Source organism: Setaria viridis, chromosome 3 (assembly GCF_005286985.2).
Source record: "Setaria viridis chromosome 3, Setaria_viridis_v4.0, whole genome shotgun sequence".
Classification (NCBI taxonomy): domain Eukaryota; kingdom Viridiplantae; phylum Streptophyta; class Magnoliopsida; order Poales; family Poaceae; genus Setaria; species Setaria viridis.
In genome coordinates, this window is record NC_048265.2 from 33,625,373 (window position 1) to 33,642,104 (window position 16,732).

The window sequence follows — 16,732 nt, forward strand, 5'->3', positions numbered from 1 at the left end:
TATATTCTCAATCCAATTGCACCACGCCGAAGAAAACCCCTTTATTCTTAAAGCCTATTGTAAGAATGACCAATTAACCTTATCGTAGGCTTTCTCAAAATCTAGTTTGAGTATAATCCCATTCTATTTTTTTCTATGCAATTCATAAATGGTTTTGTGTAGAATGACCACTCCCGAATATTTTAGCCATCGAAGGGAGCTTTCATTGTATAGGAAGTACTATTTCATGCGAAGCCCACTTTCCTTCTAACTGTAGTAATTTCTTGCAGCCAAACAGGTTCTTAAGGATTTCCTTTATGTCAATGATTTTGACAAGGATATGATCATGAAGATCCTTAATCGGGTGATTGAGGTTAAGAAAACGATAAAATTTGGAGACATGAGTTTCCAACTGTTCAAAGGAAAATTAATGGTGATGATTTTTTGCCAAGCCATCAATGAGGACCCGTGTTTCATCTCAGACGTGATTCTTCTTATTGGTGGGCGTGCTATTTATTTGGGTCCTGATGATATCCAAATGAGCAAGCACGAGGAGACTCGTGATGTTGCTCGAGTACTTTCTGGATATAGTGACATCGTTGTGGCTCTGGTTTTTGCTCACCAGGTTTGATATTGAGTTTCATGATTAGGATTTTTATGGTTGACCTATTTACCAACATAATGCGCAAGTACTCGTATATTCTGGGTCATTTTCTTGCAAATTTGATCTGTCCCGGCCACCATGCTGCTTGAGCACAAGAGTTAGGTATCTGCCTCAAAACTATGAGCATTAGAGTTGGCAGCTAAAGCAAGATTTTCTCAATAGGAAACATATTAATACGAAACACCTACAACATTTTAGTGCAGGTTTGACATTCTTGAAGTAGGATGTTAATTCTAATAATCTAAAAGCCAATTTGGTATGTGTATGGATGCATAATGTGTTTTAGCTTTTATCATTATCTTGGCAGTTATCTTTTGGTTTGAGTATGTCCATTGATAGTGTATTGAAAATTATCATACCTAATCCATCAAGCAAATAATTGATGTTTTCGGTTGATCGTTTGCTCTGAGATCATAATGTTTTGTTGACATGTACTGAGATACTTGATCTTCCTAATTTACTGTTGCTATTCTTCCTGCATGCATTAATCTTAAATAATGCTATTCAGTGTTGGTTACCTTTTCCGTTTGCATCTAAGCATCATCTTCCTAACTTCCCATATGGTATTGGCAGGATATTCTGAACTTGGCTAAATATGCATCTGTACCTGTAATAAATGGCAATGGCCTCACCGTTAACCATCCATGCCAAATAACGGCTGATCACTTACTACACTTGAGCACATTTGTCGTATTCAAAACACCAAGGTAGATTACTATATGTACCATTGAAGTAGCTGCATATGATCTTTTTCTTTTATATCTCAAGTTTCTGGAATGCAACCAATTCTCGTTTTCAATCGTGATGCAGGTTGCCTATGTTGTAGATGGGAACAATATTGTGCACTCATGGCTTCTATTAGCTGTTGTACTTCCTTTTCACTTTGTATGCGCTTGTCCCAACTCCCAAGGGATTTGAGCCGGATACAAAGAGACAATGGAGGTTGCCAAGAGTGCTGAAATCAGCAAGATTGAAATAACAAATGATCCCAAGGGGAAGCAGTTAAGGAAGCATATGTCTGGGCTTCCATGGGTCAACACGAAGCTGATTATAGAAAACAGAAGTTACAAGGATTCACGATTTGTCTCTTTTTCTCATTTACACCCGAAGTCTTTGCACATGTCAGTTACATTTATTGGAAGATAGAAGCTTATTAGAATTCATTCTTGTCTTACTGGACGCCAACTACATTTACTGGTACTGGTATATATGGTGAATTACAGGAAACTGGAGGAGTAATCATTTATGTTCTTACATTCAGACGGTTCAAGGATATAGCATAACAGTGATTGTTTTGTGCCTTAATGGTGTTACCTTAAGAAAGCTTTGCTGGTGAAGGATGAAATTTTGAGAGTTAACTTCGTAGAAGCAGGTAATTCAGCTCCCAATATTGAAATTTCCGGTTGCCTCGTAGACCCTAATTGCCTAATTGATGGTGCCTATTATTTGTGCAGGCAATGCAGGTGGAGCTTCACAGCTTGGAGATTGCTTTACAGAAATTTTCAAGAATTATTTTTCAGTATTGAGCATGAAGTAAGATGAAAATGTTAGATTAAAATCTTGAATGCCATTTTTTGCTGTTCATATATCGATTTTGCACTATATTTTTATTTCTTCGAGGTACATCATACCCACAGCAAATGTTATCTGCTCTTGATCTCCTAATTGCATTCGATGGAATGAAGAGCTTTACAACTATTTCTGGCAGCCATAGTATACATGATGTGAATAATGAGCAGCCTGAAAGGTGGTATTTCATTAAACATTTAGTGCTCGTGATAATTAATTGGTTTTTTGTTGTAATCTTAACATTCAGTATATGGTCCTTGTTGAGGCCATTAATGTTCCAGGTACACAATGTGGTCTAGCCAATGAGCATACCTCGGTAACTTCAATTGACGAAGCAGCCAAGTTGTTTTTTTTGCATACCATGAGATATTGAAGAACTCACAGAATCTTAGGTGGCATGTGGATGGTATTGTCATGAATTTATATATTTCCTTGCAACAATCGAACAGTTCGCTCTGAAATTTCTGAATTTCATTTCTGCACATGTTGTAAGATCCACCTTTGGTTTATCAAAAAAAATGTTCATATTCATATTCAGTTCACACTTGGCATGCTGTGCTTGGAAATAACTGTGGCATCAACAATTTCTCGATTCATATGCAAACTGCTGCACTATAGCCCATGAACATACTACTTTGCTTCAACTTATTGTTTGTGATTTTTATGAAATTATGAAATCTTGTGTGTAAACTATGTTTTTCTTTATATATTTTCTACAGACACCACTCAAAATGGAGGCCATCAGTTGGAAATCGGTCTAGACAGCATGCAAGTACAAATCCCAACATGCCTCAGGGCTGAACTCATTGTGTTTAGTCTGCAGAAAACGCATAGTTATTGTCATTTATATTTAGGTTTTTCCTCCCGAAAAGATTCCAACCTATGCATGAGAAGAGAAGACTTTAACCTTGTTGATGCACCTCGCGATTCCTTGCTGTACTCATAGTTGATCATCCACTTTTTGTAGCTGATCATCCCAGTTCCGTATAGACCATTTAGGCAGCTACTAAAGAGATATTTTCTGCTTGTTTTGGATTCTGTCAGCTTGCTGTGTTAATGCTATTGTGCAGTTAGTTCGACGTCTATCCTCCAACAATTTTTTTTTATAATTTATCGGAAGGTTGGCGCGCTGGAGGCGCCCCCCAAGACTCTAGTAAGAGATAAACGGACAAGCTTATGCGTTTTGTTTCTTCCTTCTGTTCGGAATAGAACCTCAGCACACTGTTGGGTCAGTGCATGCTTGACAGTCAAGCATCTGCATCATCATGAGTGTAATATTGACACTGGTGACTGCAAACGGGAACTCCCATGTTGCTGTCTTCGCACACTGTTTCTTTAGCAGTCTCTAAAATGAGGCATGCGGCAATATTATATATCAAGAGGTAGTAGTTGTTCACTGATGTATGCACGTTGCATATCATGCAAGCTCTTTCTCGGAAGTCCAGTTCGTAGCACTTTGATTTCTGTTACGAATAGGAGGAAACGCACCAAAACAGCTTATCTCTTTTCTGAAGACAAGACGCCAAACAAGCTTTTGAAAATTACTTATGCGGTTGGTTGTAGAAAGGGGAACTTGAGTATAGCTGGTCAGCCTGCCTGTTTTTCTCTTGCCAGTCCTTTAGGGGTACACTACTGTGCATAAGCTATACTAGTGTTGAAAAAAGACTAGTGTAAAAGTATCTGACGGCTCATATTAATTGTATACTACTAAAATCTTTACTAGTGGTATTGGTGGTATAGATGAGTAGTATAGGTGGTATAAAGGTATTATAGGGAAAGAATGTTGGATGATTTTTTTAATTAGGGTCTCATCTTATTTGTAAATTGGGATCACAATCATTTTAAATGATTTGAATATTGGAATCACACGCATTTGATTAGAAATTAGAAATTGGAATCTCACTCGTCTCCTCTCCCGGTGACCTCTCTTCCTCTCACACTCTCTTCACCTCTTATCCTATCACGAGGCCTGACGGCGGCGCGTCCCGACATGGCCACCTGGGGGGATGGCGAGTGGTGACGTGTGGGTCCATAGGAGCGCAGGGAGGGCGGGTAAACAGCGACGTGCGGGCCTCACATGAGCGGTGAGGATGGCAGCTAAACGGCGGCGTGCAGGCCCGCACGAGCCACCAGAGGGGAGGGTGGCTCCGCGTGAGCAGCAGGCTGCTTCTGTAGGATAGAATACTCTATCTGAATATTTTATATGTCGCAGCCCAGTCACCTTCTCAGATATCAAGGCAGCCCCTCACTAGGTGTGGATCAAATGCCCTATTATGCTCTTTCTATCAAATTTGACAATTGAATGACGAAGTCAAGACGATGGACAATGCCCTAGTCGGCATGGTTGGGGAAGGTGTCGATGACCTACTAGATGCGATAGTACATGAACCTGCTTGAGGTGAGTCTCCATCTGATGATGGATGTAACAGTCAAGCAGCGGCCAACGATGACTGTGAGTTGTGGAGTTTGCGAGGACTGAGTGGTGCGCAATGTTTGGAATACTGGCTTGATGCTTGGGGTGTGTTGAGTGGTGCGATGTGTTTGTTTCGATGCTTGGTGTTGGGTTGTTATTTTTTCATTTTATTGTTTTGCTCAATCTAAGCTCTCATCTTCTTTCTAATATAATCGGCAGCTCTCCTACCTAGTTCGTTTCAATTTGACTATTGAATCAATATATGTTTTCTCAGACTGAATCTCTAATCAGAATTCTTAGGAGAATTTCACATATTTGGCCTTTTTAGCTCTCGAGTCTAGACAACCTGAAGGTCCTTCTTTGCAATCCAAGAGCCATACTTTCTCTAAGGTTTACAGTTAATAGCTGCTTTAATTTTTATACCATGGGCATTGTATAGAGGAAAACATAAGCACTCAGATAGTGATTGGGTTTATTTGAACTCGGTTTTACAGATAGCGATTCGGTTTGTTGGATTTTAAGCTTTGTTTCACCTTTAATGTTATCTCAATGTTGCACATCGCTTGAAACCAGTTCTGAACTGAACGTTTTTATTTTGCAGATAGCTAGTTCTGATCCAACGACAATTTGGAATGACATCAATCTTTCAGGAAATAGAAACCTTGTTCTGTGGGAAGCTTTTTGATACCCAGTGTTTTGCAACAATCTGAGACTTGTTTGTATGTTTGCATTTGAGAACAGTTCTGTTCACATCCTTCACTTTGAATCATCATGGAAGTCTGAATTATTCAGAACTAGAACTCAAGATAGTCAGCACCACTGTAAATGAGTACGTGTTCAGCAATAAGGTTTCACTGAGCACAGGCATTGTTTAAACCAATGTCACAGAACCTAACACACTCGCTTAGTAGAACATAGGGGATTCTGAGAATATAGCGTGCTTTGACTGCCCTTGTTTACATCAGAAAATTGACAATGCTAACATCAAATCATTAAACAAAATACAGCATGAAATGAACTTAGTTTGTTATCAGACTACAATAAACATGAATCTCATATTCCTTCAGCTTGTCCTGTATGTATGCCTCTCTCGGTTGCTCCTGACAGCATCTGTTCCTCCAAGTGAAATGAAAAGGATCACATAGAAAAATTGAGGGGGTGAGATGAAAAAACAAGGTAATTAATAATTGAAGATATAATTACTAAATTAACCCTGCTAATGGATGGTTAGATGTTCTATATACCTTATACCACTCATAGGTGGTATAAGGCACAGTGTTATTAGTTGCGACTGTAAAATGTTGCTTGTGTACACATTGGACCAACCATGAATATGTTAGCTGGGACATGTCACGAGTATATTTGCATGCATATGGATTAAGATCTAATTTTAGAGTATAATTTGATTTTAGTACTTGGGCAAGTATTTGTCTCTGCAAGTTATAAACAGAAGCAGTATTTAAGTGATCGATTGTTTGAAAGTAAGCCAACTATTTCTTCGTGTTAAATTACAAAGCAGATATCCAATCAGTACTGAATTAAGAAACACTTATCCAATCAGTACTGAATTAAGAAACACTTGATGTTATTACAAGTTGAGCGTAACCTTGTGATTGCACTGATATACCAGATATACCCAGTAAAGCTGTTCTAAATATACAATATAAATTGAAGAGCACCGATCACTTGCTGCTGCTACTTGTTTGTGCAGAGCTTCTTGCAGATGAAAGGTTCGTGGTCTTCGTCGTGTCAACTATGGGACAAGGTGATCCCCCGGATTCTATGAAGGTAGTAGGGACATTCATATGCCATTTTTCATTCAGTAGTTACTAGTTTTTAGACTATCCGTTTGCTGATCACAATTTTGGTTTTGGGGTTTCCCATGTGGCAGGGTTTTTGGAGGTACCTTCTCCAGAAGCGTGTGGGTGCACAGTTGCTGCAAGGATTACACTATGTGATGTTTGGGCTTGGGGATTCAGGTTACCAGAAGTACAATGTGATCAGTCTCTTCTAACAAGGACCTTACAATTAAGCTGCTATCGTGCTAGAAGTATGTGCGTTGCTTTCAAATTATACCTTCTTGTTTTTAATCCCCTCTCCACTGTTGTGTTTGCACTGCAGTTTCCTGCAAAGAAGCTCGATCAGAGGCTTTTAGATCTTGGTGCAAAGCGAATCATGGAGAAAGGTTTAGGGGATGATCAACATCCTGCAGGGTATGATTTTAATATCTAGCATTTTTTTCCACTTGCTATTGTTTCTATGTTCACAAAATCACAAGTAAGCTTTGGAGAAGTCAAATGTCATATAATTTTGTTTTTTTACTGAAATTCAAGGTTATGATTTTTTTTCTTTGGGTTGGAGAGCAATTCATCAAAGATACTAAGAGATAATTTTGTCTTTTTATACCAGATATGAAGGAGCTCTAGACCGGTGGTTGCAGTCTTTGTGGAAATCACTAAATGAAACAAATCCATCACATTTACCTAGAATATCAGATATCATTCATCCCAATTTGGATGTTTTGGGGATGCAAAGGTCGAAGTCATCTATTACTCAGCTCCACAAGATGCCGACATTTCAGGTATGAGGTCTCAATCTTGATAATATTCACCAGCAATCTCTGTAAATTGTCGAGTAATATTTCTTCTCAAAGATTCTAATATTTCTACTACCAGACTCCAAGAGATTAATTGAAAGACCACGCTCTATGTCCCCTGCTCTGAAGTTCCATAATGATGGAGAGCCACAATACATGTTACAGTTAGTGTGTTCCGTATCCTCTCCATGAGCTTAAACAGTTTAGGCATTTTTATTTTATTCTTATCACTCATTTATACATGTTCAGTCTATATATCTAGCAATTCTGGACATGGATATATATTGGTTGGGGAATCTTCTGCACCTACATATTATTTTTTCGATAAAGGCACCTAGTTATAAATATTTCTGTATGTCTTAGGTTGCTAAATTATTGCTCCTCAGAAAATTTCATCTCCTGCACACACCATATTCATCGGTGGTTGAAAGGGTTTAAACTGATTTTTATTGTAGTTATTTCAAATATAGAGTTTAATATGTAGGCTATTTTGTACATACCTTGCGCCAAATAGTATCCATATAAGATTTCCAGGCCTACAGTTTAGTAGGCTACTTTGTACTGTCCGCGTGGTAAAATAGTATCATGCATAAGCCCATTAGTGGAAACAGAGCTTCAGGAGTGATGCCACCCTACATGGTTTTAGGGTGACTAGCTCTGCCAAAGATGAGTTGAACTTAAGGACTCTTTCCCGTAATTGTATTGGCTCTAACATAGTTTGGTTTTGACTCCGTAGCAAAGTGTGTTTTTCCTTCTTTTTTCTCTATGTATATGTTGTGGACTGGCTTTTGATCTATATAAAATGAAAAATAGCAAAAAGGAATTAAATAATTGCAACTAACTGAAATACTGAAGAATACTTTGAGGCTGTAGTATATCAAACAACAGGTCAATGTATTGTTCATTGTGGGAATTCTCCCCTTGTGCGTTGTGACTAAGATAAATTGATGGTTGTGTTGTAATTTAGTATATCCATCTTTGTTTTATTAATACCTACTGTTGATGATATTGCTAACCTTTTTAGGTAACAAATCAACTTTTGACTACGGAGGACTCAGAAAGAGATGTCCGCCACTTTGAACTGAAAGATCCATGTTCTGTATGTTCTTTGTTCTCTTTTGATCAGATGATATTGGCTTGCAACCATCTTCTTGTGAACAAGATTGAAAGATTGTGGCTTGTTCCATGCTAGGCTGTTAGATATCAAGTTAGTGATGTTCTAGAAATTCTACCTAGTCAGAATCCATCAGCCGTTGATTCTTTCATTAAACGATCTGTTCAGTCCTGCAGATGGTTACATAATGGTATGCAGATCTGTTCAGTCCTGCAGATTTAACTTTTGGTATCTTTGTGTGTCTTTCTGCCACTGTGGCAACCATAGTTTTTCAACACTTTTGCGTCCACATAATCATGGTTTAGGGCGCTTAGGGCTTTAGGAAATGTGCCCATATTTTTTCTCAACTTAAATGCTCTTGAGTTTGTTAATTTAAAAGGGGGGACAGAATCCTTTTGTACCCAGGTTCGAGCAAAGGATGGGGTCAAAGTTCCCAAATGTTTGCTTGTGAACTGTTCGACAGATTGCATCATCAAGCTAAAGATTTTTGTTGCTTTGACAATGGATGTGCAGCCCTGTTCTATTCTTCTTTGGACTGTAGAAATGAAGATGGTGATTTTCTGTACCGGGACTTCTGGTTAAGTCATGCCCAGAACCACGGGGGTGCTGTCCTTGGAAATGGCTGGTGGCTTCTTTGTTGCTTTTTCTAGGGGTCAACCTGAAAAGATCTATGTACAAGACAAAATAAAGGAGCAGAGTGCAAGAGTGGTGGACATATTATGCTTCAATGAGGCTGCAATATATGTTGCGGGGTCTTCTACTAAAAATGCCTGCTGATGTTACGGTTACGGCTGCATTAGAGGATGTTCTCTGCCAAGGGAGTGGTGTTTCAAAAGAGAATGCTTCAGGATGGCTCAAGGAACTGAAAATGGCTGGTAGGTTTGTAATTGAAACTTGGTCATAATTTTGTCTCGAACAGCATGTATGTATTACTATGAAGTATCAGGGTTTTTGCAATTACCTATAGGATACGGAACTGGAGAATCAGTGTACAATGACGTTGAACGTGTAGGATATGATTCTTTTTTTTCTTGGCATTGTTGCTTGCCTTAGTTGTTGACTTGTTGTGACCCAGGAATTGGCTGGCAAGCTTTCTTCTGGACTACACACCTAATGGCATCTTGATTGTTGGGTTCCTTGGTTTCATTCAGATTTTGGTACAAGTGTTAGATGTTGGTAGAAGGATTTCTTCGCACAGTTGTGTCTTTGTTGAGTATATAGACATTGTGCTCTTGGATCTGCCCCTTCTAATCCTGAACCCAACCTTCCACGAATTGTTCCTTGCTACATATACTACATGACGTGTGAAATCATCAACTGAAATGACGCATCCACTACCGGAGGTTTCAATTGGTATGGACATGGGTTGACAAAACTGTACTACATGCTTCAAGCTTCTGCATACTCCATCCACGAATATTTCTACGTTCTAAATGAGCAATTGAAGAACAGCTTGGGAGCTAGTCACTCCCCATTGCTATATTGATGGCTTGTTTATCCTGCCCTGAAAAAAATTACGGTAACGATATACATGATGATCTCATGGGGTTTATCCTATGAACACTGAACAGCCACTAGACTCTGCAGGCACCCATCTATATATGCGGTGCTTGTAATCTTCGAAGAGATATTAGTGTGACGTTGGTCATAGGCAACCCTGGTCCACTGATCTTCGTTCTGCCAGCACTTCAGCAGCTTATGTGGTTGTGTGTGAGTGTTAGGCCGGTTGTGCGTGCATACGGCATACCACTGGGAATCAAACCAATCTCTACCTCCAACTTCTTCCTGGTGTAATTCAAATAGTGCTTTGGTCTCGAAATCAGATGATAAAAATTTGCATCCAGTTTAGCAAATTAACCCAATTTGGAGACAACTTTAAATTTTATGATCAGTACATTTGCTTGCTAGGGAAATTAGTCAACAAACCATCTTTATAGCGGCCTCTCTGATCAACTGAAGAGCTTCTTCATCTTAGACCTGCGCAGATAAATGTTCCGTCAGTGTCAAGACATATTCCCATTGGAAATGGATGTTACACAATTCATCTAACCATTTCATTGATACAAGCCATGTAGTCATCGTACTGGAAACAAGAAACGAACAAAAACATTTATCTAGATTAATTGACATAAACTTCCACCAAAGAATCTGGAAAATTTGATTGAGAAGTAACAAGAGGAAAGTACATAGTCTTTCATTGGGAATCTGCCTGGAGTGTTTTCAAGCTCATGTTTAATTTCAAAGTTGTGCGAGGAAAACATGTTTTCTCTATGTACTTCCAACAAAGTTTCTCTGAAATTCATCCGAAAGAAATTGGGATAGAGAAACAGATACCACTTCACTTAGCAATCGAGCGTATAATGTGTGTGCATGTAAGAATAGGTATGTACAAACAGGAAAAAAGGAGCAACATATGTTGCATAGTAAATATTTGTGCATACTGAGGCACTAACTTTTTCCTTAGCAACCCGCTCCCAAATCTCAAAATAGAGACCCTTCTAAGAATAATAAGGTCAAATGCTACCGGTATACTCGTGCATTAAAGAATAGAATGTCAAATTCCAAATGTCATCAACACTTATGCTCAATAACAAAATTAACATGTGAGCAAGGTGGCATTACATTGAAACCGTTGGAAACTAGAAGTGGGGAAACATTGGGAAAGCCTGCTGCAATCTCCGGTTCTTGCATATAAGCCACACCTCTCTAATTCTTTCCCACTGAACAACAAAAAAGTTGCCATGCAAGATGTGTCACTATTACATCAATTTAGGGTTTTTTTTGGCAAGGCTCCAGCTCCTCCCCATTTTAGGAGGAGCCACTTTTTTGGCTCTAGCTTCTTAATATAAATGGCTCCAGTTCCTTTAATGCTCGTGGAGCCATTTTTGACGTACCTATTTGGTAGTCGGAGCCGCGGGAGAAGTCGACGCTGGAGTACTACAAAGGGACATTATAATGCACCATAGTTTATTAGGTAGAAAAGTCTTTTAGGGATGCTTACATGAATCGTGATGTCTCTCGAATAATCCTCAACCCACTGTCATATGAAAAGAAGGATATTAGACTAAAGATAATATGTGACCAATAGTTTACACTTAGACCAAATCAATCATACCTTGATCTCGTTTGCTACCGCTTCAAAGTACTGTACATATGCTATGTCTTCCGGACTACACCTAGTGGCATCTTGATTGTTGGGTTCCTTGGTTTCATTCAGATTTTGGTACAAGTGTTAGAAGTTGGTAGAAGGATTGCTCCGTTCAATTGTGCCTTTGTTGGGTATAGACATTGTGCTCTTGGATCTGCCCCTCTTCTAATCCTGAACCCAACCTTTCCACGAATTGTCCCTTGCTACATATACTACATCACGTGCGAAATCATCAACTAAAATAATGCATACACCACTGGAGGTTTCTAAACTGAGATGCAGAGCACGATCGGTATGGGCATGGGTTGACTAAGGCGCTGTTTGTTTGAGCTCCCTAGCAACTTCTCAGCATGAAAAGCTAGAAGCTTAAACAAACAGGAAACTTCCAGTGCAGCTTCCAAAAAGCTAGAAGCTCGGAAAAGCTAAGTTTATATGGGAAGCTGAAAAACTCAATTTTTTGAGGTTTTTTTAGCTTTTTGAGCCCAGAAAGCTAAAGACATCTTCTAAAAGCTAGTGTTGCCTTTTTAGAACTAAAAAGCTAGCAACAGGTTTTCAAAAAGCTCAAAAGCTGAAGCTCTAACAAACAGACCCTAAACTCTACTACATGCTTCAAGCTTATGCATACTCCATCCACTAATATTTCTACAAGCATTAGGTTTTAAAAGAGCAATTGAAGAACAGCTTGGGAGCTATTCACTCTCCATTGCTATATTGATGGCTTGTTGATCCTGCCCTTGAAAAAATTACGGTAACGATATACATGATGATCTCATGGAGTTTGTCCTATGAACACTGAACAGACACAAGACTCTGCAGGCACCCTTCTATGTCGTGCATGGGAATCTTCGAAGAGATTGGTGTGAGGTTGGTCACAGGCAACCTGGTCCACTCATCTTCATTTTGTCAGCACTTCAGCAGCTTTATGTGGTTGTGTGTGAGTGTTGGGCCGGTTGTGCATGCATACGGCATACCACTGGGAATCAAGCCAATTAACAACATTTGGAGACACCTTTAAATTTTATGATAAGTACATTTGCTCGCTAGAGAAATTAGTCAACAGACCATCTTTATAGCGGCCTCTCTGATCAACTGAAGAGCTTCTTCATCTGAGACCTGCGTAGATTGATGTCCGTCAGTGTCAAGAACATATTCCCATTAGAAATGGATGTTACACAAATTATGCTAACCATTTCATTGATACAAGCCATGTAGTCATCACAGTGGAGAAAAGAAACGAGCAAAAATATTTATCTAGATTAATTGACATAAACTTCCTCCAAAGAATTAGGAAAATTTAATTGATAGAAGTAACAAGAGGAAAGTACATAGTCTTTCATTATTGGGAATCTGCCTGGAGTGTTTTCAAGCTCATGCTTAATTTAAAAATTGTGCGAGGGAAACATTTTTTCTCTATGTACTTCCAACAAAGCTTCTCTGAAAGAAATTGGGATACAGAAACAGATATCACTTCGCTTAGCAAGCGTGCATATAACGTGCATGTAAGAATAGGTATGTACAAGAGAGCAGCATATGTTGCATATGTGTGCATACTGAGGCACTAACTTTTCCTTTAGCAACCCGCTTCCAAATCTCAAAATAGAGACCCTTTTGCTCAATAACTAAATTAACTTGCTCCAAATCTCAAAATAGAGACCCTTTTGCTCAATAACTAAATTAACATGTGAGAAAGGTGGGGAAACATTGGGAAAGTCTGCTGCAATCTCCAGTGCTTCCATATAAGCCAGACCTCCCTAATTCTTTCCCACTGAACAACAAAAAAGTTGTCATGCATGATGTGTGACTATAACGTCAATTGGCTTCTTTGGCAAGGCTCTGGCTTCTCCTAAAACGGGGAGGAGCTGGAGGAGCCACTTTGTTTTTCTCCGTCTTCTCAATTCAAAACGGCTCTGGCTCCTCTAGTGCTTGTGGAGCCATTTTTAACATGCCAGTTTGGTAGGGCTCCAGCCGGAGATGCACAAGCCAGAGATGCAGAAGTAGGAGCTGGAGCACTACTAAAGGGGCCCTTACATTGCACTATAGTTTATTAGGCAGAAATGGCTTTTAGGGATGCTTTTCTGAATCGTGTTGTCTCCCAGATAATCCTCAACCCACTTCATATGAAAACAAGGATATTAGACTATAGGTAATATGTGACCTATGTAACCAATAATTTACACTTCGATCAAATCAATCATACCTTGATCTTGTTTGCTACTGCTTCAAAGTACTGTACATATTCTATGTCTTCTTCATAGGTATTAAGAGTGAAGCGGTGGAAATCCCATTCTAGATATCTAGGCTGCCCAAACAATTTATAGTCTATTAAAAGTATTATAAGGAGAAAAAGCCCATTTTGTTACCATCACGTATCCACTTTATCTGTTTAATTCTCTAACCAAAATTTAGGCTCGATTTACTCCCCTCAACTATTTTAGTTGGTTTGATATACCCATAATGAAATTTGTCTTTTCTTTTCTCCACGTACAAGTTGAATTTTTATCCCTTTTCTAAAGAAAAAATGTACAAGTTGAACATTAATTTCAAATTTTGTTAGGTGACTTATAATATGATGCCCAACATTAAAATATATTAGAAAATTTTCACTATTAATTTAATGCAATTTTGTATCCCTAGGATAAATATCGTATTAAATAATTCTAACCCATAAAAATAACCATAAACAATTCTTAATATATTTTCTACTATAAGCCATCATGTTCTTTATCTACTCACAAAATTTGAATTTAAAATTTAGATTGTATGTAGAAAAAAAGATAAATCTCATTAGAGGGTATATTGGACCAATTGAAATATTTTGGGGGAGCAAGTTGAACCTAAATTTTGTTAAGGGGTTAGATGGACATGATGATAGGTTAGGTAGTAAAATAAACTTTTTTCCTTTATTTATTTGAAAATAAAGACTTTCTCCATATTTGATTTTGATTTGCCCCTAGGGGTTGTACTCTTCTTCTCTACCAATAGAAATTTGGTAGAAATGAGCATTGTCTCGTGCCGATTTGTTCAAAAAAAACTGGAATGTTTTTCAAACTTGAAATGACAAATGTCCATTTACTGGGGTCATGGAGCATACATAGGAGACAAGATGGCCAAAGTGCGAGACAAAGAGAGCAAGATTCGGAGGAAGGACTGATCAAGCATAAGCATATTACCAAGCATCACATCATCATCTTCTTTTCTATAGGTTCGGTCCAAGTTTTTCCAATAGCATGATGATCTGCTAGTTACATTCGGTTTATACAAGTGGAATGCATATTGTTCAGTTTTCGCCTTTTCGCTTCTCATAATCTCGTAAAGCTTTATTTTTGCTCTTGGTTGTAGTTGTGGATATACTCCCTCCGTTCTAAAAAATAAGTTATTTTAACTTTGTACTATGATGAAATAAGTTAAAAATATTAATTTTCATGACACTAAATAGATATATTATGAAAATGAATTTCACGATGAATCTAGTAATGCATATTTGGTATCATAAATATTAATATTTTTTATATAAACTTTGTTAAATTTAATAGAATTAACTTTAGATTAAAGTAGAATGGTTTATTTTTTTAGGATGGAGGGAGTAAGCATAACAGTGTGATGTCGTGCTGAAGTTAGTAATCCTAACCAAGCGAGGGACCATAATAACACGTCAGAGAGCACCGGTTGGAGACGTGTTTTTCACGGGGCCTCCTATATAATTTCCGAAAGCAGTCATATAAGAGCAACTCCAACCCACCTCCTATTGCACCCATATGAGAGTCTCTCATCCAATTTCTCTCTCCTACTTCACAATGAACTCCAACAAACCCCTCATACTTGGTCTCTCATATAGTCAATTCTCTCATTTTTTTTAATATCAAATAACTACCACCAAACATGATTAATCAAATTCCAGATTATTTTTAACGCACATTGCTTCCATCAAATACGTTCACCCATCTACTCATCTTGATCCCTGCATTGCAAGATTCAGGCATATATGAATAAAATTGCAAAATCCAAATGTCCTGTCTTCCTTTTTCTTGCTGCCGCTAGCAGCTGTAGCGCAAACAGCTTGGGCCAGAGCGCATGCGGGCGGGCAGCCGGGCACACGCAGGAGAGCGGCAACAGGTGGCCGCCGAGCTCCCTCGCCTCCACGACGCCCTTCCCTTCACCGGGCTCCCTGTCCCTCAGCCAGTGTGCGACCGGGGCAGCGTGCAGGAACGCGAAGCGACTCTAGGACAGCGGCTTCACGCGTAGGCTGGCTTGTGGAGCTGCAGGTCCGCTGGGTGCTGCATGTGGGGTGGCACCGCTTCGCCAGCATCGAGCCACGGGGACGACAGTGCAGCTGCGTTGTGGACTCGCAAGCGCCGCTTCTCTTCGAGTCCCGGTACTGCTCCTGATGAGGACATCACCTGTTCGGATACAACCACATTGATAAATTTTGATTAACATGTGAAACAATTATTTATCATGATTGTATTTGATACATTTGATGAATTGATGCTGCACCATGATGTGTGTTCATTGTCATTTTCAAAAATACATACGTGGATCAAAAAGAGTGTTAAACATACATAGAAGGCACTGAGGACCAAAGAAGTTGATTGGAAGCCAAGTCCAAGTATTCCCAACGTCCTCCACCAGGCCACCATGTCACTTTTAGCCTAAGGAAAGAAAGAGATCAAATCCAACATGTTTTTGGGCTGGATTCGGACTGCAGCACTGTACAAAATTGCAATGGCCGCCACGACCTCATCCGGACACCGTTTTGGACGTTCAAGTAATCTTTGGAATCCTTATGAAGTTTATATTCGTATGGATTCAGACTCATGTCCATATCTTTCTTGAGGCGGCCGCAATGATCAAATTACTACTGTGAGGTTATTCTGTCAAAGGTGCTGCGTCGCCTTATTTTGGCCCGATGGGCCTTGTATCAACTCGGGTCCAATAAGGACGTGTCCTAGGGTTGGAGAACGACACCAGGACCTCCCTGGTCATCCTCCTAGGTATTAATAACTATTAGAGATGTCACAAACAGATTGGATTTGTTTAGATCAAGTTTAGCTGTCGCTACTTGCTTGTACACGCGCGTGCTGGATCAGCCACCCGTCTTCTTGTCTTCAGAACCCCATGATTATTGAGATTGAGTTTGAAACCTTCATCTTCATCTAGTAAATTTAGTACTTGTTATATTTGTTCTTGCTAGTTCTTCGATTGCTTGCAAGACTAGTGGCCGGGTGACGCGCTCCACAAGATCGCTGCAG

General features: G+C 39.2%; 2 pseudogenes; both read left to right on the top strand.

Moving 5' to 3' along the window:
• Positions 1–274: 274 nt before the first annotated feature.
• Positions 275–2,180, top strand: LOC117849252 (ornithine carbamoyltransferase, chloroplastic-like; annotated as a pseudogene).
• Positions 2,181–4,218: 2,038 nt separating this feature from the next.
• Positions 4,219–8,557, top strand: LOC117849253 (NADPH-dependent diflavin oxidoreductase 1-like; annotated as a pseudogene).
• Positions 8,558–16,732: the final 8,175 nt, after the last annotated feature.